The sequence below is a fragment of the Diospyros lotus genome, chromosome 9, assembly GCF_014633365.1.
Source record: "Diospyros lotus cultivar Yz01 chromosome 9, ASM1463336v1, whole genome shotgun sequence".
Taxonomy (NCBI): domain Eukaryota; kingdom Viridiplantae; phylum Streptophyta; class Magnoliopsida; order Ericales; family Ebenaceae; genus Diospyros; species Diospyros lotus.
Window position 1 is genome coordinate 33,707,908 of NC_068346.1, and position 26,384 is coordinate 33,734,291.

General features: G+C 38.6%; 1 protein-coding gene and 1 pseudogene across 12 annotated transcripts in view; one reads left to right on the forward strand and one right to left on the reverse strand.

Moving 5' to 3' along the window:
• LOC127809687 (protein INVOLVED IN DE NOVO 2-like) overlaps nt 1-26,384 on the forward strand; it is a 67,597-nt gene that overhangs the window by 18,084 nt on the left and 23,129 nt on the right. For 3 of the 12 annotated variants that reach the window (XM_052348693.1, XM_052348696.1, XM_052348697.1), the window contains 3 exons: nt 4,369-5,150; nt 5,780-5,889; nt 10,829-10,967. The gene's annotated coding sequence lies outside the window, so the exon portion shown is untranslated. The remainder of the gene's footprint in view (nt 1-4,368; nt 5,151-5,779; nt 5,890-10,828; nt 10,968-26,384) is intronic. The other 9 variants (XM_052348691.1, XM_052348699.1, XM_052348694.1 and 6 more) reach the window with 7 other exon arrangements.
• Nucleotides 1,798-10,427, reverse strand: LOC127809372 (protein INVOLVED IN DE NOVO 2-like; annotated as a pseudogene).

Sequence of the window (26,384 nt, forward strand, 5' to 3'; positions counted from 1 at the left end):
AACTTTATCTTTTATGTTATTATTTTTACTCTTAACATAAAGCACGCCGCATTAATGAACAATCATGAATAGAATATGGACAGACTCTTACCTTTGGCAAGCTACTAATAGTGAAATAAATACATATGCTGATGTAATCAAATAAAGAAATCGATGACTGCAAATAGAAAAGAAACGAAAAAAATAGATGCTTGAAAATCGAAATAGTTGATATGTAGTAGTTTTACATCTTGTAACTATGATTATGCATGCTACTTTATAATTTTGTAAATAACATATGTGCTACTTGGGTAAGGGAACAAAATTAATGTCATGCTGGTAGAGTTATCATTTAATGCACACCTTTGCTTCACCATTAACCAAGATGACTTTAAATGATGCTAATTAGAATCTAGAAGTTACTCCTCCCACAAAGAGCATATTTCCACCGCTCTCACTTCTGCCTCTGCAGCATTATACTTTCTCTTTGTTGCTTCGTAAAAGGGTCTGTTGTCGAGTTCACCCGTCCTGTTGACACCAACATCACCAAGTCTTGGCATCTCTTTCAAGCCCTATAAAACAATAGAATTAATCATTCCAGACTTTGAAGTCCTAATTATGTGGAAAAGAAACTATAATTCTTCTAATATTTTTTGATATGTTGCTAGAACTGAATATTACAAAATATATATAAGCTATATTTGCATGTCTGTGATTTGAGATGCATGTATTGCTTTATAATCACACATACATGCATAACTTGCTGCTTACGAAAATAGAGATAAGAAACATTGTAGAGAGAGAAGGGGTGGGTTGGGGGGGGGGGGGGGGGATGGAGCTTTCAGTGATTACTAGCCTAGTAAACTAAGGGTTTCCTTTATTCAACAAGAAATTGCAAGCAGAAGTTTCAGTGATCACTGGCAGAGTGAACTAAGGGCTTCCTACGTTCAACAAGAAGCAGCCTCAATCCCACTAGGTGTGGCCAACAAATACTAAAGGTCATACAATAGATTCTTTTGGCCATCTCCCCCTTCCCGTAATATGAAAGCCTTTACCAAGGCCAATTGGCTATATCTTCCTTGGATTACCATGTACTAGGATATGTTTTCTGTCAAACCTAGATCATCTACAATTGCAATGGCATCTACACTGTAGCAGTAAGCATGTTAAGTTCAATTGGCATTTGTAGGGTACAGGCAAGTCAGGTCCCCTTATCTTTGTGTGTTAATTATGTAAAGGAAATTTATCTGCATGTGAGCATAACTGGAAAAAGAAAAAGAAAAAGAAACTACCAGCAAAGTGAAAATAGAAGAGAAATAAGAACACTTACATTAGTCAATTCTTTATGTGCATCCTGCAGCTCATCATTGTTCTTCCGCTCCCTCATTATTAGAGTTTGGTGTAAAGCATCTAAGTCTTCAAGATCTCTTTCCTTTTCTCTCAATATTTTCTGCAGTTCCTGAAGCTTTTCCAGAACTTCTAAATCACCACCATCTCTCATGTGCTTTATAACATTCAATTTCCCTCTCAGTTGCTCAATTTCCAATTCCAGTGCTTGTTTGTGTTGGATCCCGAAGATATCTCAAGAGATCTTTAGATGTTTCCAAAAACTGAAATAGGATATTACCTAATTCAGTCTTAGGAAACTTTCCTAAGAATGTTTATATGTATCTTTCTTTTCCTTTCTTGTAATTAGATTAGTTTCCTTTCTTGTATATTAGATTGGTTTCCTTTCTTGTGTATTAGATTAGTTTCCTTTCTTGTATTCCTTTTCCTCTATAAGAGGATGTACCCATGTATATTCAAGATACGAGAGTTTTATTCTGATTTCCTGCAGTTTGGCATCCAATTCTTGTCCAATTCAATTATTTTCTTATGGAGTTCCTCTTTTTGCCTCTGAAATAACAATCAAAATCTTAACATGATATATCTGACACTTGAATAACACACATAACTGTTCCAGACTGCTGGTCACAAACCTTCTGATCCTGGGCCAATTTCAAAACATTTGCATCAGCTTTCATTCGCTCTGTAGCTGCCATCTGAAGTGAACTATTTTTTAAAACATTCTGAAAGAACAATGAAATCCATTTTGTCAAGCATGTCATAGCAAAATATAATATTTCAATAGCAATCATAAAAATTATAGAATATTGTTCTTCAATAATGAATGTAACCGGTGAAAATTATTTCACAAAGACTTGATGGGGATCATCCATAAATTTGTTAAAGATAGTCGAAGAGAAGAATTAGGAATGAAATTGACAAAACGTAAGAAAAAATAATACACCTTTTCAAGCTCTTCAAAAAGCCTTTTCCTTTCATTTTCATTCTGGGCCTCATGCCTCTCCAATTCTTTTCTTCGAAGCTCAAGCTCCTCCTTTCGAGAGTCCAGTTGCGACTTGTGCTTTTCATGGTCATTAAAGATCTTCTGAAAGTGCTCTCTTGCACTCATTTGAATCTTTTTTTATCTCTGCTTAATCCAAAAAAACATGAAAAAAAGCCATCATTACCGCGAGCACTATATTATGATCAAAAGTAAGATAAACAACCACCCTCCGGCTATTAGCATAGATCAAGTCTTCTAGATAACATCTACCTATGGTCACAAATTTGTTATGGCGTAGGAATTGAACAACTTAAATTCTGATATAACCACAAGTATACTGTAGGAATGTTCCTCAATCCAACAAAAGGAAGGAGAAAATAACAAAAGCATGGAAAACCTTCATTATAAGATTGATGGAGCCTGTCTTTCTCCTCAATTAATTTGTTGAGGAAATTTGAAGTCTCGGAGAATTTTCTCTCCGTCTTTGCCAAGTGCATATTTTTTACTTCAATCAAATTTGTCAAATTGGATACAAGTTTACTTGCTTTCCTATCCGCCTCTGCATGATATTAGAGATAGTTCAAAGGTCACCAATCGTCCGAAGATCATCCCCAATAATGCTGTTAGAATTGTAGTCATCAGCACAGGCAACCCAAGCATACAGATCAGTTCCTTTGTCTTTAGAGGCATTCCAGTTCTTTTTCCCACGATGATCTGCCGCATAGGCTTTCTCAAATGACATGTCATTGTTGAAACCAGACCAGTCCTGGTTAAATTCCACAATAGTAGTGCCCGAGTGATTGCGTTAATTCCAGGGTGGACGAACTCTAATTGGATTGAACCCTCTCCTTATCGACTGGTCCCTAAGCTTGGAACCATGCTTTCCGCCACATAACGTCCATTCATCCATTGAGTCGGGATGTTAACAACGATTCCAGTCCATGGCCACACAAACATCTCTTCATGGTCACAATTTGCAAGGGCATCAGGCTCCACAGCCACATGTTCTGATGGACTGGCAACTGCTTCTATGTCCTTTTCCATGTATTTTGCTGATGCTGGATGATTTTCCCAATGCCTTGCAGTCTGCTTCTTTGAATTACACGTCCCTTCCCCAGTAGTGTGCTGTAAGAGTTCCTTAAACAGAAAGTCCCCTTTTGTTTCTTTGGACAGTAAGGGAAAGTGAAGGCCTCATCAGATACTTTGACCTGATGCCTCCCACCTTTCAGTGCTTCATACTCTTTCACTTCATACTCTTCAATTTTGGACTCACTTATGTGGGGAAAAAAGCATAATTCTTTTACTATTTGTTGATTTGTTGCTAGAACTGAATATTACAAAACATATAACAGCTACACTTGCATGTCTGTCATTTGAGATGCATGTATTGCTTTAGAATCACACCATACATGCATGACTTACTGCTTAGGCAAATAAAAATAACTAAGGGTTTCATCTATTAATAACAACTACAAGAAGCCTCAATCCTACACTAGATGGAGTTAACAAATACTAAATGTTAAACTATAGATTGTTCCTGCCATCTACTGCTGCCCGTGGAGGGTGTACTAGATGTATAAGATTCCCACTAGTAAACAACACAGAGGGTCAGATTTATACAACTCTACCTTCATCTAAATAATCTTATCATAAATTTTTTCATGCCAAAAAAAATGCAATTTAAAGCCTTTAGCAAGGCCAATTGACCATATCTTCCTTGGATCATCATGCATTGAAACATATAATTTGCCAAACCCTAGGTCATCTACAATTGCAATTGCATCCTGTAGTAGTAAACATGACAAGTACAATTGCATTTTAATGGTTCATGGTCGGTTCCCTTGTTTTTGCATGTTAATTACGCAAATGAAATTTATTTGCTTGCGTAATAAAAAAAATGAGCTACTTTCAAAGTGAAAAACATAAGAGAAATATGGACATTTACATTAATCAATTCTTTGTGTGCATCCTACAGCTCATTACTGCCTTTTCAGTCCCTCACTTTTAGAGTTTGATTTAATGCATATAAGTCTTCAAGATGATAATTCTTTTTCTTTCAGCATGTTGTGCAGTTCCTGAACCTTTTGTAGATATTCTAAACCACCATGAGTTCCAGGTGCTTCATAACATTCAAGAGCAATATGGACATTTACATTAATCAATTCTTTGTGTGCATCCTACAGCTCAGTACTGCCTTTTCGCTCCCTCACTTTTAGAGTTTGGTTTAATGCATATAAGTCTTCAAGGTGATATTCTTTTTCTCTCAGCATGTTGTGCAGTTCCTGAACCTTCTGTAGATATTCTAAACCTCCATGAGCTCCAGGTGCTTCATAACATTCAATGTCCCTCTGAGTTGCTCAATTTCCAGGTCTAGTACTTGTTTGGTATCCAATTGTTGTATTGCTCTTGCTTAATTTTGATAATAAGAAATAGTTATTTGAACAAAGTTTTCTCATGTTCTCTTATGTAATTAAAAGAACTCTTTCCAAAGAGTTTTTCAAAAGCAAACTAGCAAAGCAATTTTTTGGGACAAAAAGTTTCCAAATTCTTTCAAACATGCTTCCAAACATTTCTTAGATCTGTCTTAAAAATCTTTACATATTTGTGGAAGCTTCCTTTTCTAGTATGATTGGTTTCCAAATGCTTGAACATTCAATCTTATGTTAGAAATTTCTCCAGGCTTGATGAGGTTTCAAATGTAGGTGATTTCCGAAAAAGATTGAAGATTCAATCTTGTGCTAAAAGTTCTGCAGCCTTGGCAAATTTTCCAATTTAGGTTGATTTCCAAAAGATTGAAGATGCTCAACATATTCTAAGAGACCATTTTCAAGGAGAACTAGAGGTACCTTTTCTTTTCACTAAACAATTGATTAGCAATCAAGACTAGTGATTGGCGATTTGATTGAGGGGCTCCCAAGAATCTCTAATTAGAAACTTCTCAAGCATTGAAGCTATTGAAGAAACCTACGGAGATCTGTCAAAAGATTCTTCTATTTTTTCATTCTTTTGTTTTGATTTTTTCTTATAAAGCAATCGGACAAATCTAGTGGTTCTTGATTGATAATATTGGTTCAGTTGTGACCTTTACATAGGTCATTGGCTTGCATTTGATACACTAAACTGAATATTGTGCCAGAGTTATTTTGTTTTAGGTAAAAAGGTTTTTGTAGTGACCCAAGAAAACTACAAGGTTTGGTTAGTCTTCTAAAACCACCAGTTATAAAGGTTTTAAGAGATAGTCCTAAAAACCTTTATTCTAGTTAGTGAAGTATCTCTAGAACGGATCTAGAGAAGTGGATGTAGGCTTGGTTATAAGCCGAACCACTATAAAATTGCCGTGTGTTGCGTTTTATTTTTTTAGTTTAAACCATTCTTACTTTTATTTTTAATAGCTTATTAAATATTGAAAGATCCCAATTCACCCCCCTCTTGGGTATTTTGATGCTCTCTGACTAATTGGTACTGAAGCAGGTTCCTTGGAATTTCAAGTTTAATCACTTCAAAGAAGAAAGATTCGAGGTGGCACTTTGGAGGAAATTAATCTGAGGGACTGAGCATTACTTAACCACCTTACTTTGCAGGTACAAAATGCACATACTAGAAAACTAGATTTATATGTTTTGAGGAAGAGGTAAGGTTAATTATGAAATATATTAAATGCGGTTAACTTGTCTAAAAGGAAGATATAGATAAGTAGGTCGAGGATGAGCTTCCAGAAGCATAACTTAATGCTAAAGCCATTAATATACTATTTTTGTGCTCTTAAGTTCAGAGGAGTTTAATTGAATTTCAACTTGTAAAACTGTGAAAGAGATTTGACACGCTACTACAAGTAATACATGAAAGAACCAAACAATTAAGGATACTAAGAAAAACTTGTTGATTCATAATGAACTTCTTAGGATGATAGATGATGAAACTAACAAAGACATGCTTACATGTTTTAATGAAATTGTTACCAAACTACAAGGATTAGGAAAAACCTACACAAGTGAGTGAAGGTTAACAAACGTAAAACATGAGAGCTAAAAATGACTGCTATGATCAATGGCAAAGAATTGTAAACTTTAAGTTTAGATGCATTAATTACTAGGATCTCTTATGATGAAAAGTAACAATGAAGATGAGTTGGAGAAAAAGAAATACTTCCCCTAAAAACAAGTAAAGTAGTGAGTGATGAGAAAGAACTTGAAGAAAAAGATAATTTAGCCTTGCTCATGAAAAGATTTCATAGATTCATCAAGAAAAGCAAAAATTTTGAAAGGAAAAACATGAGAAGGGGTAGGGTAGGGATACAAATAAGGGGAGCAAAGTTCAAATGAGATTAGAAGCTATGAATGTAGGAAAACAGGACACATATGAACATATTGCCCACAACTAAAAAGAAATAACACAAAATTGATAAAGAAGGCACTTGGCATTTGGAATGATGATGATGCTACAACAAGTGAAGGGGAACTTCAAGATCCAATGCTTCAATGGAAGATAATTTTACTTTTGATGAATTGCATGAGGCATTCAATGATCTTGCTAATTAATAAAAAACGTTAGTATGCAAAACAATACTTTTCTAAAAAACCATTGATACTTCTCAAGAAGAATTGGATTTTTTGGAAGAAGAAAATGATCTCCTTAAAAAGGAAATATTAGTCTTTGAAAGATCAAAATAAAAATCTTGAAGAAGAGATCAAGATTTTGAATGAATCCCTTGATTGCTTTCAAAAAGAAAGGGAAGAAACTAAATAGAAAAATCAGTTTTATGGAAGAGAAGGAAAAGCCAGTTATTTTCAAGACAAAAGAAGTTCTGGTCCTTCCACTTTGTTATCACACATTCCATGCTATTGTGGCAGTAAAAATGGCCATTAATTGCAAAAATTGCTTTAAGAAAAATAAACATCTCATATGTTAAATTATGGATTCCAAAATGAACCATGCATACTAATTCATGTGGACCCAAGCAAATTTGGGTAATAAAAACAAATAAATGTCCATTTTATAGGAAAGTTTGGGACAAAGGAAAGTGTCAAGTAAATTGTATCTAGATAGTGGATGTTCCAAGCACATGATAGGTGATAAGAATCAATTACCATCCTTGAACTACAAAGCTGGAGGTATGCTCACTTTTACCTCCACTTATGATAATAACTCACGAGGTAGGATTCTTGGTATAGCTAATATCGCATTCAAATATGTTAAAATAGAAAACTGCTTATATGTGGATGGTTTGAAGCACAATCTACTCAGCATAAGCCAATTATGTGATAAACAACACAAGGTAAATTTTGAGTCTAATACACGTCATCTGATTAGATATGAAAACAAATGAAATTAGATTTACTAGATCTAGACATAAAAACACATGTTATTCATTTGGATGAACTCCTTTGAAAAAATGAAACTTGCCTTGTTACATCAAATGAAGTCACATCATAAATATGGCATAAACACTTAGGATATGCTAGCACGGATCTAATTGACTAACTCTTTAAAAAGGAGATAGTGAGGGGCTTACCTAAAATAAAGTATGAGAGATCATGTGTGTGACGCATGTGCTAAAGGCAAAAAAACTTTAAGTTCTTTTGAACTAAAAAGGGATGTAACTACTTCTAGACCTACTTCATTTAGATCTATTTAGTCCTGCAAGAACCATAAGTTTGGGATGTAAGAAATATGCAATTATTATTATGGATGATTACTCTAGATATACATGGATTATATTTTCGTTGTCAAAGGATGAAACCTTCCAAAATTTTCAAATATTCTCAAAGAGTTCAAATTAAAAAGGGCTATATCATATCAAAAATTCGAAGTGATCACAGGGTTAGTTTGAAAATGAAGATTTCAAGCTCTTTTGGGAAGAAAATGGTCTAAGTTATAAGTTTTCCTAAGCTAGAACTCTTCAGCAAAGTGGAGATGTAAAAAAGAAAAATAGATCAATCCAAGAAATGTTAAGAACAATGCTAATTGAAACATTCCACAGTGAATACATTATGTTATTATCCTGAACTGTGTATCTATTTGACCAATCTTAAAGAAAACACCCTATTAACTGTACAAAAAAAAGAGTCCTAAGTCACGACCCTAGGATATATTAGGAATTATCTAATACATTTATTTTCTTCTTGTTGTACTTTGCTGCTTTCTTGTTTGTACCATTTGGTTATATTGTAATTGAAAGGAAGAAGTGCCTATAAATAGGCTAGAGTAGGTAGAGAATGTATGTTTTTGAATGATATTGAATTCTGATTTCCCTCTCAATTGTTCTGATCTCTCTCTCTCTCTTGCTTTGTTCTGTCTGCATTTCTCCCTCTTTTCTTGCTGTTATCTCCCTCTCTTTTAGTCTAATTCTCCCTCCATTCTATCTAATTTTCCCTCGGTTCCTTCCTAGATTCCAATCTAAACCCTAGGTAAACCCTAGGATCATGACGTCCTAATATCTCTTGTTTTCACTCATTAGGGTGTAAATGTATTGTACTAAACAATGGAAAAGACTCTTTAGGGAAGTTTGATATGAAAAGTAATAAGGGAATTTTCTTGGCTATTCAAATGAAAGTAAAACTAATAGTGTTGTTAACAAGAGAAGAGTTATACTAGAGGAATCTATTCATGTGAATTTTGATAAATCAAATTGTAACACCCAAAATTTTAGAAAGATATAAATAAGAGGGAAATTCAGATTATATGAATTATCATAATTGTGTAGGAATTAAGATTTTAGACTTAATTTGAGGATAAATCAAAAAGAGATGTTGATATTAGTTAAAGAGAATTTGTCTAGGATTAGGATAAATTAAAATTAGGAACAATCAATTCCTTGTAGAAGAGGGAATTATTCATCTAAAATTTGAAAACAAACCAATTCCTTGCTGAAAAGGGATTAGGATTGAGGATGTAAATTATGAGGTTAAATTAGAAGAAAAATATATGCATTAAGGATTATGATTAATTGGAGAATTAGAAACAAAAGGAAATTGAATCCAAAACAAAGAGAATTGGATGAACCTTTAGAAGTTTATAAATACAAGTTTAGAGGAGGATTAAATCATTGAACTTTGAGCTATGAGAATCAAGGAGAAGCAAAGTTGCTAGATATTTGTGGATTATGTTGTGGATTTTCTCTACAAAAGGGGTTAGGTGAGTGGTTATTTTTGCACTAGTATACTTTGAAAATTATTGTCATGAATGCTTGAAAAATTATTTTGATATGATACAAATTCCTAATTCTGTTACTTCGTATATATACATGAATTGTTGATTTTAAAGCAAATTAAGAATGTAGAATTGTGAAATTTTTGTTGTGATTGTGAAACATGAAAATATTTTTATAATTTCGTTAACATACCAAAATGGCCTCTTGAAACCTAACCTTACAAGTGAAGAGATTGGGAGAGATTCATTCTATACATAATAGTCTATATATTACTCATAATGCTTTAAATAGCAAAAAATAAAATAAAAAAGACAACTAAATAACTACTTGACTCATGTGACATTTCTATTTCCAACACTAGTTATTATTTCATGTAAAATAGAAGATTTAAGAAAAGTGAAAAAGAATGGACAATGAATGGATGCCAGATGGGCCGCCACCTAGAAAGACTTTGGACACTTTGTAGTTGTTGAAGAGCAAAGGGCACGACTGTTGCCTCACCGATCACCGTTTTTGTATCAGTGTGCCCAACCAAGACCTACCTTTCATTCTCTATTTTCCATCATTATGAAGCTTTGTAATCAATCTCTCTATCTAACAAACAACCCACAAAGAAAGAACAACAAATTTGATAAAACACAAGGAAGCGTTCAGCCAGCGTTCATATCTGCAGGCATTTTTTAGATTTTTAACTAGTTAATTCAATGCAAGATGCATCTTTTAAAATAAAAATGCATGAAACTTGTTACTATAGCTTGTTCTCTAATTTCAAGAACCATAAATATTTTAAAACCATAACAATCATTTTCTAATTTCATAAAAATCCTTTCTAATTTTCAAAATTGATTTTATAAATATTTTCAGATTTTAAAAATTTTTAAAATGGGATAGGAGCTTCTCCAGGTCAGGCTTGCCCAATTGGTACAGTTGTGGGGGCTGCCCAGCCCGATTGACATCTCTACTCCCCATCTTTGTAATTTGTTTCCTATTTGTATGTTGCAATTTGGGAAATTTAAAACAATTAAAGAAAGTTATCAATGCTTAAGGATCTAAATAGAATCCCTTGTTGGTTGTGGATGCACCAACTTAGTAGTAAGAATCTAGCTGTGTATACTTCTATGTGCATGTAAGTAGATGTGGATTTGTGTATTGTATAGAGATTAATGTCCTCATAGGAAACACATCCACTTGGTTATAGTGATGTTGTAGGGAATTCAACTTTGGAAGCAGATGGGTGATTATATTTATGACAAGAAGCTAAAAAGATTGCAAAAACTAGTATCAAGCTTGACAAAGGATATTGATTACCAAACCATAGGTTGCTAGATATGGAGCTCAACTATATTGATAAATCTTCAAATTCATCGCAGAATTGTCGTGAGCTTGACTAAAGAGATCTATATTGAGGACAAAAAATTGTCTAACATGGAGCACAAGTACAATGAAGCCTCTCAATTGTTAGAAGATTAAAGGAGGAGAAAAAAAGAAGGAAAGAGGCCTGCATTGGAGGTATGTTATTTTTGGATATGTAAACTTCTTTTAATATGGAAGATTCTGCATGATTTGTGAGAAGGTCTAAATGTGTTTTTATCTTTTGAGTTTTTCTAATTATATATCCTAGAAGCTGCATGCTAAGGAACCTATTACACTTACCCAATTCCAACCTAGTAGAAGAAAGAGGAAGAGGAACTGAGTAGCATCTCCATGGTTGTATAGCACTAAATCAATCACTTCAAACACACTTAAAGAACTAGTAAGTTCGTAGAGAATAATCTTATGACTTTCTATATACTTTCACTTTTTTCATTTAGTTTCTATAAAATAATCCTTTTTCCAAACACAACCTAAAAATTCAACAAAAATAATATTTTGTTGAATATGTCATGAGAGTGGTTCCAATGTAATTTAACCATTCTATAATTTATTTCTTTAAACATTTAAAATGCTAGAATATGTAGGCAATCTGTTAATTTTATCAATCTGTTAATTTTATCAAAATCTTGGGACCTTCAACTAGAGCTGTCAATAGATCACCTGACCCAATGATCCAACCCGAACTCTACACGAAATTAGTGGGTTTCAGTTGACCCTTAACAGGTTTGAGTTGTTATTGGTTGATAACAGGTTAACTTGAAAAAACTCAGAATTGATCCAATAACAAGGCATTTGGTTGCCATTAACCGATCTTTTGTAGATGTGGTTAGGCAAGGGTGGTGATACAAATCGGAGTGTACGTTCGGTGGGGGTGCCTCCCAGGCATACTTCCCTTAATTTGTCTATTGACACTGGTTTGGAGGACTGGTTGCAGTCTTGCTCCGTTGGGTATGTTCGGACCAGTTTGCTTGCTGATTTTTTAGGTGGATTACATCAATGCTGGGATATATCGTGTGAACTTAGGTTGATTGGGGGGGGTGAAGTTTTCTTATTGTCTTTGGCGGGAACTGTGGAAGGTGGAACTACTCCTTTAGAATCTATGGGGTATGTCTTGAAAAAGTCTAGCCAGTGTTGAAGGAAGGTGGGTGAGGCGGATGGGTAAGTTGAAACTGTACGTGTGGAAGTGGTTATGGAAAGATTACTTGTTGATTTGAATAGTCCAACGTCTAGGGGGAAAGATGGGTCTAATTCTTGCATGAAGGTTGCCTTGGTAGGGCTTGCTTTTGAGTTGGATGGTCCCCTTGGAAGAGGGCAACTCCAAGCAAGAATGCAGGGAGGTGGGTCCTGGCCTTGCCTCGAGTGGCTCAAAGGGCTTGGCCCCCTCCTTATCTGGATTAGATGGGCTTGATGGGGGGGCAATCGTAGAGCACCATATAGGTCCCTTTGCAGGTTCAGGTTGATAGAAGTGGCAACGAGATTTAGGCTAATGGAGTTCAGGTTTCTGGAGTGGGGGTGGGGTTCTTGTCAATGGGGGCCAATGGTGAAGCTTGTACAGAGGTTATTGCTCCCGAAATGGTTCCCCATTCACTTGTAGAGGGTTCAGGGGTGCTAGTTGTTTCGTCTTCAACCCTTGATTGACCTAGATAGGGGTCTCGATTCGCATTGATGGAGGCTGGTTTAGGTGTCCATCCCAAGAAGGCTTGGAGAAGGAAGGGTTTGAGGTTTACATACTCCAAAAAGAAGAGACCGGTTGTGGGGGTTCCTGTTCACGATCTTGGTGGCACTGATCGGGTTGGGGGAGAGGGGGCTCGATTTGAGGCCCCAATGGAGGATAATGAAAGGGGCCAGATTCCTCTACCTGAGGATGGGGTAGCTTTGGATCCCTATGCAGATGCAGAAGACACTCTAATCTTGGGGATTATCTTGGGACTACAAGCTGGCGATAATGAGAAAGAATTAATTCGGGCATTAGTGGCTTGGGATGCAGTGGATGTGTAGGCTTGGGAACAAGAGAGGGGGAGGGATGTTGAAGATCTTGTCTTGGAATATTCGGGGCTTAGGGGCTGACTTGAAAAAACGGTCAGTCCTTAGGCTTATACGCAGGGGGGCATTGAGTTTATTGCAATTTTGGAGTGTAAGTTGGCTTTAGTTTCGGTGGAGGAGGTAAAGAAGATTTATGGTTTCTCGGATTTTGGATGGTGTCTTGCTGAGGCTGTGAACTTGTTGGGGGGCATTCTGGTCATTTGGAATAATGATAGGATGGAAGTTCATCAACAGTTGAAGTTCAGGGCATGGGTTGCAGTTGAATGAACTTGGAGGTGTTCGGGGGTTAGATGCATGATGGTGGTTGTTTATGCCCCTATTGATGTTGGGGTTTGGGCTGAGGTATGGTCTCAAATTCTGGTTTTTTTGCAAAAATGTTGCTTGCCTTTGTCTATTTTTGGGGATTTCAATGAAGTGCTTAGGCGAGAAGAGAGGTGAGTGGGCTGGGCTCAGCACGGGGGATGCAGGATTTTATTGGTTTTGTTGATGGTGCTGCTCTAATAGAAGTTCCTTTGGTGGGGGGGTTGTTTACTTGGGCAAACAGTTTCAGTGCTATCAAAATTGATAGATGTTTCATATCTTCGAAGCGGCTGGTGGCTTTTCTTGATTATAGGCTATGGGGGCTGCCAAGGGGCCTATTTGATCATTGCTTGTTGGTCCTTGAGGCTGGAATAGTGAATTGGGGTTGTAGACCTTTTAGATTTTTTGATTATTGGCTCATGGTCCCAAGGTTTGGGAGGCTGGTGGAAGTCTGGTGGTTTTCCTGGGCTGCTATGTTTGTGGGCACTTGCTGTATTGTGGATAAGCTGGAGGCTCTATGTAGTATGTTAAAGTTGTGGAGCAAGTCCTTAGTGGGTAATCCTTTGAAGCAGGTGGACACAATAGAGGTAGAAATTGATAAGATTGATCTAGAACTGGAATCAAATCCTTCCAATTCAGGCTTGCAGTGTAGGAGGTGGTTTTTGAAGGCAAAGCTTTGGAGGGCTTCTAGGCTTAATGAGTCTTATTGGCGTCAGCAATCCATGATCACATGACTTCATGAAGGGGATAAGAATACTAAGTTTTTCCATCTGTTGGCTTCGGTTTAGCATAGGCAGAATTATATTGGGGCTCTCAGAATTTGGGGGTGGTATCAGACTCGAAGCTGATAAAGAAGGAGATTGTAGATGGCTTGGCTGGTCAATTTAAGAATTCGGGCTTAAAATAGCCGGGAGTCTCTCGCTTGGGTTTTAGACAACTGCTAGCCGAGGTGGCTTCATTGCTAGAATCTCCTTTCTCATTTGAGGAGGTTAAGGGGGTGGTATGGCAATGTGACGAGAGTAAGGCACCTGGTTTTGACGGGTTCAACTTTAATTTTGATAAGAAATTCTGGCAGATTTTGGCTTTAGATTTTATGGGATTGGTTCAGCATTTTTACGACTTTTGTTTTATTCCAAGGAAGGCCCAAGACTCGTTGCTTACGCTAGTTCCAAAGTCTGATACCCCTCAATGCTTCGGTGATTTTCAGCCAATTAGTATGGTGGATTTGTGTCCAAAAGGTCATCTCCAAACTGCTTGCTAACAGGCTGGGTTTGGTGATTCATTCTTTGATTGGTGACTCCCAAAGTGCGGACAGATTCTAGATGGAGTTCTAATTGCTAACGAAGTGGTGGAAGTGGCGAAGAAGGGTGAGAAAAAGGAAGTTTTTCTTAAGCTGGATTTTTGTAAGGCATTTGACAATGTGGATTGGGGGTATCTCATGGGGGTTATGGAAGCTATGGGGTTTGGGTCTAAATCGATTGGTTGGATAAGAAACTGTGTGCTGAAGCAACAGAAAACAGTTTTAGTTAATGGTTCTATTGCTGGTGGGTTTGATATGGAGTGGGGTCTTCACCAAGGGGATCCACTGTCCCTATTCTGTTCTTATTGGAAACCGAGGGTCTTAATAGGTGTTCTACCAGGCCTCGGATTTGGATTTGTTTACAGGTATCTTGGTGGGGTCCCCTCCTATGCGAATCCCCTTTCTCCAGTTTGCTGATGATGCGTTGATTTTCTGCCCAACTGAGTTAAGATGTATATGTACTCTTATAAACTAGGTTGAGAAAAAATATGTTTCTCTATTTCTTAAGATGCATAATATGTTGATTCTCTTTTTTTTTTATAAAGGAAGAGAATAATATAAAAGGAAAGAGGAATATACACAGAATATACATATCTTTTAAAATATACAAAGAATATTCTATATCCAAAAATATTTTTATTTCTACACTCCCCCTCAAGCTAGCTTGAAGATATCTTCCATGGCAAGCTTGCTCACAAGTTTCTCAAACTAAGTTTTGTGTAATCCCTTTGTAAGAATATCAGCCACTTGATTAACTGTTGGAATGTAGGGCATACAAATTACTCCATTATTAATTTTTTTTCTTGATAAAGTGTTTATCCACCTCTACATGTTTTATCCTGTCATAGAGAACTAGATTATGAGCAATAGAGATTGCAGCTTTATTATCACAGTAAACTTTAGCTAGTAAGTAAGTGGAGACTCTCAAGTCTGATAGAAGCCTTTTTTTCCACATGACCTCATAAATACCATGGGCAACTGCACGAAATTCAGTTTTAGCATTGCTTCTGGCCACCACATTTTGTTTCTTACTTATCCAAGTAACAAGATTGTCTCCCACAAAGGTACAATACCCTGATGTAGATCTTCTGTCAGTTATACTGCCTGCCCAGCCTGCATCTGTATAAGCTTTTATATGAAAGTGTCCACGTTTTTTAAAAAGTAGACCCTTCCCAGGGGTTCCCTTGAAGTACCACAAAATTTTGTAGGTAGTTTCAAAATATTGTGAACCAGGTGAATGCATAAATTGACTTACAACACTTATAACAAAGGTTATGTCTGGTCGAGTATGGGATAGATAAATAATTCTACCCACAAGTCTTTGATAGTTCTCCCTTTCTACCACATTCTTGGCCTCAATAGGTTGAAGTTTTAAGTTGGATTCAATGGGAGTTTCAACAATCTTACACCCAAGCATTCCTGTTTCATTGAGTAAGTCGAGAATATACTTACGTTGGTTGACAAAGATCCCCTCCTTAGATCTTGCAAACTCCATCCCAAGAAAATACTTTAGAGGACCCAAGTCCTTGATCTCGAACTCATGAGCTAATCTCCTCTTAAGCTCTTCAATCTCTCTCTTGTCATCACTGGTCATTATTATATTATCCACATAGACAATTAAAATTGCTTTCTTATCATCACTAGCGTGTTTGAAGAATAGTGTGTGATTTGCTTGACTTTGAATGTAGCCATAGCTTTTCACCGCCTTTCCAAATCTTTCAAACCATGCTCTTGGAGACTATTTTAGACCATACAAGGATTTTTTTTAAACGACATACCTTGTTTGTACCGAGGCTCTTCTCAAATCCTGGTGGGAGATCCATAAATACTTTTTCTTCTAAATCGCCATTTAGGAAGACATTCTTTACATCAAATTGGTGAAGTGGCCAATCGAAATTCACTGCAAGGGAAAAGAGAACTCGAATGGAGTTTATTTTAGCTACTGGAGCAAATGTTTTTTGATAGTCGATGCCGTATGTTTGGGTGAATCCCTTAGCAACCAGCCTTGCTTTGCATCTTTCTATGCTCCAATCTGCCTTACATTTTATAGTAAATACCCATTTACAGCCTACCGTTGTTTTACCTTCTAGTTTGTTCACAATCTCCCAAGTTCCATTTTTTCTAAGAGCATTCATTTCCTTTTGGACTGCTAACTTCCAATCTGGGTCACCAAGGGTATCCTGAATTATTCTTGGGACATGCAGGTTAGAAATATTTGAAAGAAAGGCCTTATGATAATTAGACAATTTTTGGTATGACAGGTATTTGGCAATTGGGTGTTTGTGTCATAGGCTAAGGGTGTAGGGGTAATTAGAACAGTATGGGCAGTATTGTAATAACTATGTAAAGGAATAATTCAAATTCCTCAAGCGGGTGTGCGCTGGGCAGTTAGTTACTGCCGCGTCAACTTGTAATTCGCCTATAAATAACAGATGGTAGAGGATGGGGAATCATGTGAGGATTATTCCACAAATTCCTTTCCCTCCCTTTTCTCAATTCGCTCTCACTTTCTCTCTCTCTTCCGTTCTAATTCTTAATTTCTCTCTCTCTCTTTCTCTACTACATTATCTCCTTCCCATTTACGAAAGGAACTCTATTGTCAGATCCGAGTTTGACATTTGGTATTAGAGCCAAGACCTGGAGTCGGTAATGGCTGATGGAATGTGCGCTAAATAGTTGGAGAACAGATTGGATGCAATCGAAATTGGATTGCGACACCATCAGGAACAGGTGGACGAGAGGTTGGAGACGATGAAGTTGGGAATGAGGCACACGCAGGAGGAGATCCACAGAAGTAGATCCGAATACACGGAATCGTTGGATCGCGCAGTGAATGGCATTCGAGAAGAATTCGTGGGACTCAGTCAACAATTGATGGCAGCTTTGAGCATGTTTGCGAGGCAACCAAACGTTAGTTTGCCAATGGATTTTCCTCCAAGACCGACGTTCCGTCTGCGACATCCGGATCCAAGAGGTGGTGGAGATCCAGCTGAATTCGGAGAAGGTATAAATTACCGGAACCAGGGAGGGACCAATCCACCCCATCCTGGTCCACGAATGGAGATCCCAGTTTTCGATCGGGATAAACAGAGGTGGTGGGTACGCAGATGTGAACGGGTATTCTACCAGCATCGCGTCGCTGAAGGGGATAAGGTATGTTTGGCTGCATCATACTTAGATGACGTAGCGGATGCTTGGTTCCAAACTTGGAGCCACGAGAGAGGGGATTTGAGTTGCCCGGAGTTCATTAGCCAATTGTGTCGAAGATTTGGGGAGAAAAACCGATTTGATGTCATTGAGGAGTTTAACAAATTGAAACAAAATGGCACGGTGGAGGAATATCAAACTAGATTTGAGGAGTTAAGGGCCTTACTTTTATTGTCTCACCTATATCTAGATGAGGAGTATTTTGTTTCAAGTTTTATCAGTGGGTTGGAGGAGTTAATTAGGCCTACAGTTAAGATGTTGTTTCCCACCATAGTGGCCTAAGCAGCTGAACAAGCTCGCCTGCATGAGCTATCGATGGAAACCTTTGCTAGGAGGCATCGGCTATCATCCAAAACCAACCAAGAGGAGCACAACCTTGGGGCGTATCCCAGGGGTAATACTTCCCAATGGCAGAGAGGAGGATCCATGGGGAAGACCAGTCAGCCTATCTTACAGCCCAAGAATCTGTCGGTGGATCAAAAGAGACAATTAGGCCTATGTTTTCGTTGTGGAGAGAAGTATGGGCAGGGCCATCAGTGCAAGAAACTTCTCCTAACTATGGAAGGATAGGAGGAAGGAGAGAACGAGGAAGCAGGAATAGAGGAGGAGGATGAGAAGCTTGAAGGGAATGAAGGAGGTGATATCTCCATGCATACTCTTCAAGGTCAGGCAGCTAGTAGAGTCATTAAGGTGAAGGGGAGGGTCCACAAAAGAAGTCTAGTGGTGTTGATTGATAGTGGCAACACTCATAGCTTCCTTGATGAAACAACTGCCCATAGCCTGCAGTGCAATCTTCAAGAAACACCTCCCCTCTCAGTACTAATAGCCAATGGAGCTAAGATGGTAAGCCAACTAAGGTGCAGGGGATTCAAGTGGTTAATGAGTGGGCAAGAGTTCTCGGCTGATATGAGAATACTCAAACTGGGAGGGTGTCATGTGGTGTTGGAGGTAGATTGGATGAAGACCGTAAGTCCATTGGTGTTTGATTTCAACACATTGGAGGTCACATTTGACTGGGAAGGCCAGCAAGTAACCCTGCATGGCAGTTAAGAAGTGGGAGAATATAAGGTGGTGTCTGGCAAGAGAATTCAAACGTTGCTGGATCAGGGGAGTACCACTGTTCGACAACTACACTCCATCTACGCAATGGAGGTTGGGGGGAAGCTTGCGGGAGATCAACAACATGTCCCTCACAGAGACAAGTCGTCGTTAACAATGAATGGCTAGGTACATCCTCTTAGTCCTATTCACGATTTATTAATGGAATTTGAGGATCTGTTTGCCGCTCCCCAGTCCCTTCCACCGCACCGAATCCTTGATCATTCCATCCACCTTAAACCCAACAGTGAACCGGTTAATTTGAAAGCCTATCGATACTCTCCCAAACAAAAGGCAGAAATAGAGAAACTTATATGAGAAATGCTGACCAAAAACCTTGTACAACCAAGCCAAAGCCCCTATGCTTCACCAGTCCTCCTAGTTAAGAAAAAAGATGGATCGTGGAGATTTTGTGTGGATTATAGACAACTTAACTCACTAACCATCAAGAACCAATTCTTTATTCCCATTATTGAAGACTTGTTGGATGAATTAACCGGAGCATCCATTTTTTCTAAACTAGATTTAACCTCCGGTTACCATCAAATTCGCATGAACCCCCTTGACTGTCCAAAGACTGCTTTTAGAACCCATCAAGGGCATTACGAATTCTTGGTAATGCCCTTTGGCCTAACCAATGCTCCTGCTACGTTTCAAACATTGATGAACCACATTTTTGCTCCATATTTGCGCAAATTTGTCTTGGTATTCTTTGACGACATCCTCATATATAGCTCCACCCTAGTCCAACATCTAACCCACCTCAAGCTGGCATTTCAGATCCTTAGATTCCATAAACTATATGTGAAAAGGTCTAAATGTTCATTTGCAGAAGAAAAGGTGGAGTACTTGGGCCATATTATATCCGGACAAGGAGTGAGCACCAATCCACACAAAATTGAAGCGATGAAGAGTTGGCCATGGCCAAAAACACTGAAAGAGCTGCGGGGTTTCCTAGGCCTGATTGGATATTATAGAAGGTTTATAAGAGGCTATGGGGTGATAAAGCAAGGCGCTAACTAATCTATTGAAGAAGAATAGTTTCAATTGGGGTCTAGAAGCTGAGGAATCATTTGAATCTCTCAAGGCAGCCATGACTCAAGCCCCAACATTAGCCTTCCCGGATTTCTCCAAGGAATTTGTCCTAGAAACGGATTCATGTGATACTGGAATAGGGGCTGTGCTTAGCCAAGAAGGGTGCCCTGTGGCGTATCTAAGACAATCAATAGCTCCACGCCACCTGGGGCTCAGCATCTATGACAAAGAGCTACTGGCAGTTCTAATGGCGGTGGAAAAATGGAGATACTACTCAGAGGGCAAGAAATTCACCATTAAGACGGACCATGAGAGCCTCAAATTCTTAACCCACCAAAGAGTGCATAATCAATTACAGAGAAAGGGAATCACTAAGCTCATGGGCTTTGACTTTGTTATCCTCTATCGACAAGGAAAAGAGAACAGAGCAACCGATGCTCTGTCCAGGAGGGATGGCTTAGCATCTTGCCTTGCCATTTCAGCGTTAGTCCTAGATTGGGTGCAGGATATTGCCCACAGCTATGATCAGACTCTGTGGATCCGAGATTTAATCACCAAGTTAGCAGTAAGTACCACTTCTGACCCAAACTATCAGTTAAAAGGGGGACTGCTGAGGTTCCAGAACAGGGTAGTTATTAGGGATGACAACCAGCTGAAACAGAAGATCCTACAGAGCTTGCATGACTCGCCCATTGGGGGTCATTCAGGACTCAACGTCACTTACTAGCGGGTCAGACAACTCTTCTACTGGAAGGGATTAAAAAGAGACGTGAACCGGTTTGTCCTGGCATGCAGTACATGTCAAAGGTGCAAACATGAGCAAGTACCCTACCCAGGCCTCCTACAACCGTTGGAAATACCTTTGCAAGCTTGGGAATTGATTTCAATGGACTTTGTGGAAGGGTTACCGAAATCTGAGGGAGCCGACACTCTATTGGTGGTGGTAGACAAACTGACCAAATTCAGCCACTTCCTTACATTGGCTTATCCGTTCACAGCAGCTGAAGTAGCTAGGAAGTTGATGGATACAGTCTTTAAGATACAACCACTTCTTGCTTGAAGGATCGGCAAGAAGCTCTCCACACCATCAAGCAAGAATTGACCTTAGCTAGTCAGAGAATGAAGCAGCTGGCAGATAAGCATAGAACGAAAAGGCAGTTTGAAGAAGGAGAGGAGGTTTATTTGAAAGTCAGAAGGTTCCAACATCATCTGTTTTGCAAAGGGCCAATATCTAAGCTTAGCCCCAAGTTCTACGGGCCATTCAAAATTCTAGCTAAGGTAGGACCAGTAGCTTATCGCCTACAGCTCCCGGACGGGTTTGCACCCCGTCTTCCATGTTTCGCTCTTGAAGAAATCGATCGGCCCTACGGAGCTCACCAGTAGAACGCTACCCGCCCCACTAGAAGCCATAGAAGACACAGGTGAACCCTTGGCAGTGTTGGACAAACGTGTGATATACAACGAGACTGCTCCATTGACTCAAGTCCTGATCCAGTGGTCACACCTTCATTCGGACAACACGACATGGGAGTATCTTCCCTCCCTCCTACGACGATTTCCAAGAAGTTCCAGCCTCCTTTAATTTCTTGGGGATAAGAAATATTTTAAGGGGGGGAAAATTGTCATAGGCCAAGGGTGTAGGGGTAATTAGAACAGTATGGGCAGTATTGTAATAACTATGTAAAGGAATAATTTAAATTCCTCAAGCGGGTGCGCGCTGGGCAGTTAGTTATTGCTGCGCCAACTTGTAATTCGCCCATAAATAATAGATGGTAGAGGATGGGGAATCATGTGGATTATTCCACAAATTCCTTTCCCTCCCTTTTCTCAATTTGCTCTCACTTTCTCTCTCTCTCTTCCGTTTTAATTCTTAATTTCTCTTTCTCTCAATCTTTCTCTCCTACATTATCTCCTTCCCATTTATGGAAGGAACTCTACTGTTAGATTCGAGTCTGACAGTTTGGTATAAGATCTCTTTCCTTTCCTAGTAGCAATAGGAATATCAAGATTGGACAAGTCAAAAACAACAACAACATATCCAGCCTTTATCCCACTATGTGGGGTCGACTATATGAATTCTAGACTTCCATGTATTTCTGTCTTTTGTCATATCTTCATTTAGGCCCATATACTTCATATCAAATTTTAATGTCTCTCCCAAAGTCTTCTTAGGTCTACCTCTACCTCTTTTTTTGACTAATTGTTCCATTTCATCAACTCTTCTCACAAGATCGGACAAGTCAAATGAAGAATAATCCAAGGGAGTGAGTTTAGAGTTACCATGAGAATAAGAAGTACTGTTAGAAGGCCCATCATTCGGAGACGTCGATTGTTCAATTGTTAGAGGAATATTCGGAGTATTCTTCAGGGTTTTCCTTTTTGTATAAAATTGAAGCTCCGGTTTTGAAATATTTTGATCTATTTGTGGTAATTCTCCCCCTTGTTCCAATCCCATCATGCTAGGCACCTGTGAACCAGACACACCCTGTTCCACAATGTTTGGAACATTTATATCATTGAGTTGTTTATCAGAGTGGAGGGGAGCACCAATCATGGTAGGCCGAGTGTCGTAGAGTTTTAAGGAATTATCCTCCTCAACATTAGAATTCAAAAAATTATCTTCTTTCTCAATATGCTCCCCCTGAAGATGATTTGTGATAAAGTAGGGTTGAGTTTCGAGGAAAGACACATCCATACTGATATAAGTTTTTTTGGTGACAGGATTAAAGCATTTGTACCATTTCTTATTTGGTACATAGCCTAGAAAGACACATTTTTCAACGGTGGGATCCAATTTGGAACGAAATATTTGAGGAACATAAACGAAGCAAGTGCATTCAAAAACTTTTAAGAGTAACTTAGAGTATATACGGCATAAAAGAAATAGTTGTTTTAAAGAGTGTAAGGGAGTTTGAAATTATAGAACACGAGTGGGCATATGATTGATGAGATAGGAAGCAGTTAAAATTGCATCACCCTAGAGATTTTAGGGATATTCATAGAAAACATGATGGCCCTGGCAACCTCTAGGAGGTGTCGATTTTTTCGTTTAGCAATACCATTTTGTTGGGGAGTTTCTCGGCAAGTGCCTTGATGTAAAATTCATTTTTCTTTTAAAAAACCCCCAAAGATTCATTAAAATATTCAGTGCTATTATCAGATCGAAGAATATAGATTTTTGTGTTAAATTGAGCTTTAATCATATGGAAAAAATCCTTGAAAGTTCTAGGGATATCTGACTTTTTTACAAGTAAGTAAATCCAACAAACTTGAGTATGATCATCAATAAAAGTAACAAACTATTTTTTACCAGACAAAGTAGAGACCTTAGAAGGGCCCCAAACATCACTGTGTATCAAATAGAATGGTTTTGAAGGACAATAGAGTTTTGTATGAAATTTAACACGATGATCTTTGGATAAATGACAACTTTTGCATTGAAACATAGAAGGATCCGCTCCTTTAAATAGCGTAGGAAATAAATATTTCAACTAAGGAAAACTGAGATGGCCTAGCCTAAGTTGCCATTGCATTATTTGATTAGAAACAAAAGTAGAACTAGTACCACTTAGCCCGTGAGCATTTTTATTACGCAAGACATTCCCATTCAAATAGTAGAGCCCGTTTATTTCTCTAGCACTGCCAATCGTCTTCCCTAAGTTCTGGGCCTGAAAAATGCAATAAGAGTAAAAAAAGATAACACGATAGTTAGAGTCTTTGGAGAGTTTACCAACAGATAAAAGATTACAGGCAAGTTTAGGAACATGGAGTACTGATTGAAGATCAATACTATTAGAGAGTTTAATGAGACCTTTACCTACAATAGGTGAAAGACTACCATCGGCTATTCTTATTTTTTCATTACCAGCACAAGGAATATATGAGTTGAATAGATGCGATAAACCAGTCATATGATCAGATGCTCCTGAATCAATGATCCATGGAACAGATTGGAATGAACTAGACAAGGCAAAGGAATTTGTTAACCTAGATCTCACCCTTTATATGATCACTCAATCACTTAAACTTGCCCAACGAACTCTCTCTCTAATTCGCAAATGAATAGCAAACAGAATACAATCAAGAACTGCACAACACACACAAGATTTACCCCGGTTCGGTCTCAATGAAAGACCTACATCCAGCTTGGCTTTCACCCTTTCTTTTTTCACTATCTTGAATATCAGTACAAGATTACAAGTGCACTCAAACCCAACTCTCACCTAGCTCATAAACCTGAAAGCTATATAGAGTTGTTACAAGAAAGATATCCACTCTTCCTCACTGCACAATCTCGCCCCAAGACAGCTATAAACTCACAATAGAAAGCACACTTGAAAGCCTAACTCTTGGCCCCTATTTATAAGCCATAGAGGGTGGGAGAGCTTCCTGACCGACTACCCAAAACCGGCAATTACAACCAATTCGGTCAGACCCTAACTTCTGGAAGAAATAACCGATAAAATACAACATAATATTTCCCTCACATTACAAACCCTAATCTAGTACAAATGAACTTTAACAGAATTTCTACTTGAATAGGCCAATGAACAATTGGGTGTACCAGGGGACAGATTAGGCTTTAGCAGTCGCAGAAGTTGATCAAGTTGCTCTTTGTTGAATGGTCTTGCATCAACTTCATGGACAGTAGATTGGGATCGCTTTGATCTAGGCTTCCAATTGGCTGGTTTGCCATGAAGCACCCAACAGGTCTCCCGAGTAGGGTGTGGTTTATTGCAATGATCACACCAAACACGAGGCTTTTCTTCCGCCTTTCGTTGACCCGCAATATGCCGTCCACCAGCATTGGCAGTCACGAGCGCCATATTTTCAGATAGCCCACTTTCACCACTCTTCTTCTTGCCCAACATAACCAGTCTTCGGCTTTCTTCACCCCGAACTTCAAAAAAAGCTTCACTTAGAGACGAGAGTGGATTTCTACCGACGATCCTCCCACAGACTTCATCATACTCAACATTGAGTCCAGCGAGAAACTTAAATACTCGATTAGCATCGACCATTTTCTGTTAATGTTTGCAATCTTCTGGGTTCTTCCACTCATATGTGTTGAAGAGATCCAAGTCCTGCCATATACGCTTTAAAGAATTAAAGTATATGGTGACAATATCACTACCTTGTTGAATCTCACCAAGCTTCAAGTTGAGCTCGTAGATTTGGGATTGATTCTCCAAATTGGAATACATGGCAGTGACTTCATCCCATAGTTCCTTTGCTATTGAGAAGCATATATAATTCGAACTTATCTCTTTCTCCATGGAGTTAACAAGCCATGTCATCACCATTGAATTTTCAGCATCCCACATGTCATACAGTGGATCTTTACTGTTTGGGGCTGATATGGCACCAGTTAAATAGCCAATCTTTCCCCGTCCTCGAATGTACATACGAATAGATTGCAACTAACATAGGAAATTGGTACCATTGAGATGAATGGTCGTAATTTGTACCGGATGTGAGTCGGAGGAGCTTCGGGGAACTCGAAATTGGTCTTGAGAGGACTGGGATTGTTGGGTCAGAGTGACTGAAGATGCAAAATCGATCATAGCGGCTGAACAATCAGATCAAGGTATTGCACCGCGTGGTGGCAACAGAACAATCAGATTTGGACACACTAGTAGTGACCCACGGATCTGGGCGCTTGGATCTAGGTGCCCAATCTAAACAATAACTTATTTGGGGACCGAGGATGGGAGCGGCTTTGATGCGCGAACAGGGGCGGCTCACGAATGGCGACCAGGGATGGCGTTGAACGGTGGATGGGAGCGGGTCTGATGCGCGGACAGGGGCGGCTCTAATTCGCGATGCCGAGGAAACAAGAGCAGTGATAGGTCCGACGAATGGAGGCCAACCTTCGTGAGAGGCTAGGAGGCCGCGATTGTTCCAGAGGTGGGAACCCACTGGAGAACAACGACCGTGGTGGCAGCAACGATAGGGATGTCGGATTGTAGAGGCGGCCGGTGTAAGGGCGGCGGCAGATCTTGGGTATAGTAGAGGAATAGGAGAAGTTAGGGTTTCATAGTGGACGATTGTGATTTAATCCCTAATTCTCGCTCTGATACCATATAAACTAGGTTGAGAAAAAATATTTTTCTCTATTTCCTAAGATACATAATATGTTGATTCTCTTTTCTCTTTATAGTGGAAGAGAATAATACAAAAGGAAAAAATAATATACACAGAATATACATAGCTTCTAAAATATACAAAGAATATTCTATATCCAAAAATACTTCTATTTCTACAACTCTCAAGCAGATTCGGAGATGCGTTGAGCTCATGTCTGACTTGCATATTAGTTTTAAAAAGTCTAGCCTTTCTGTGGTTAATGTTAATCAAGAATGGTTGTTGGAGGCTACTACTCTGTTGAGGTGCAAATTTGTTTCTTTCCCAATTCCCTATTTGGGTTTCTAGCTGTTAATTAATCCAAGGAGGGTTGTGGCTTGGAAGGTGGTAATGGACAGGGTTAAGAGCCGACTTGATTCCTAGAAGGCGGGGATTCTATCCATAGCTGGCTAGTGATCACTAATACAATCGGTTCTTAACCATTT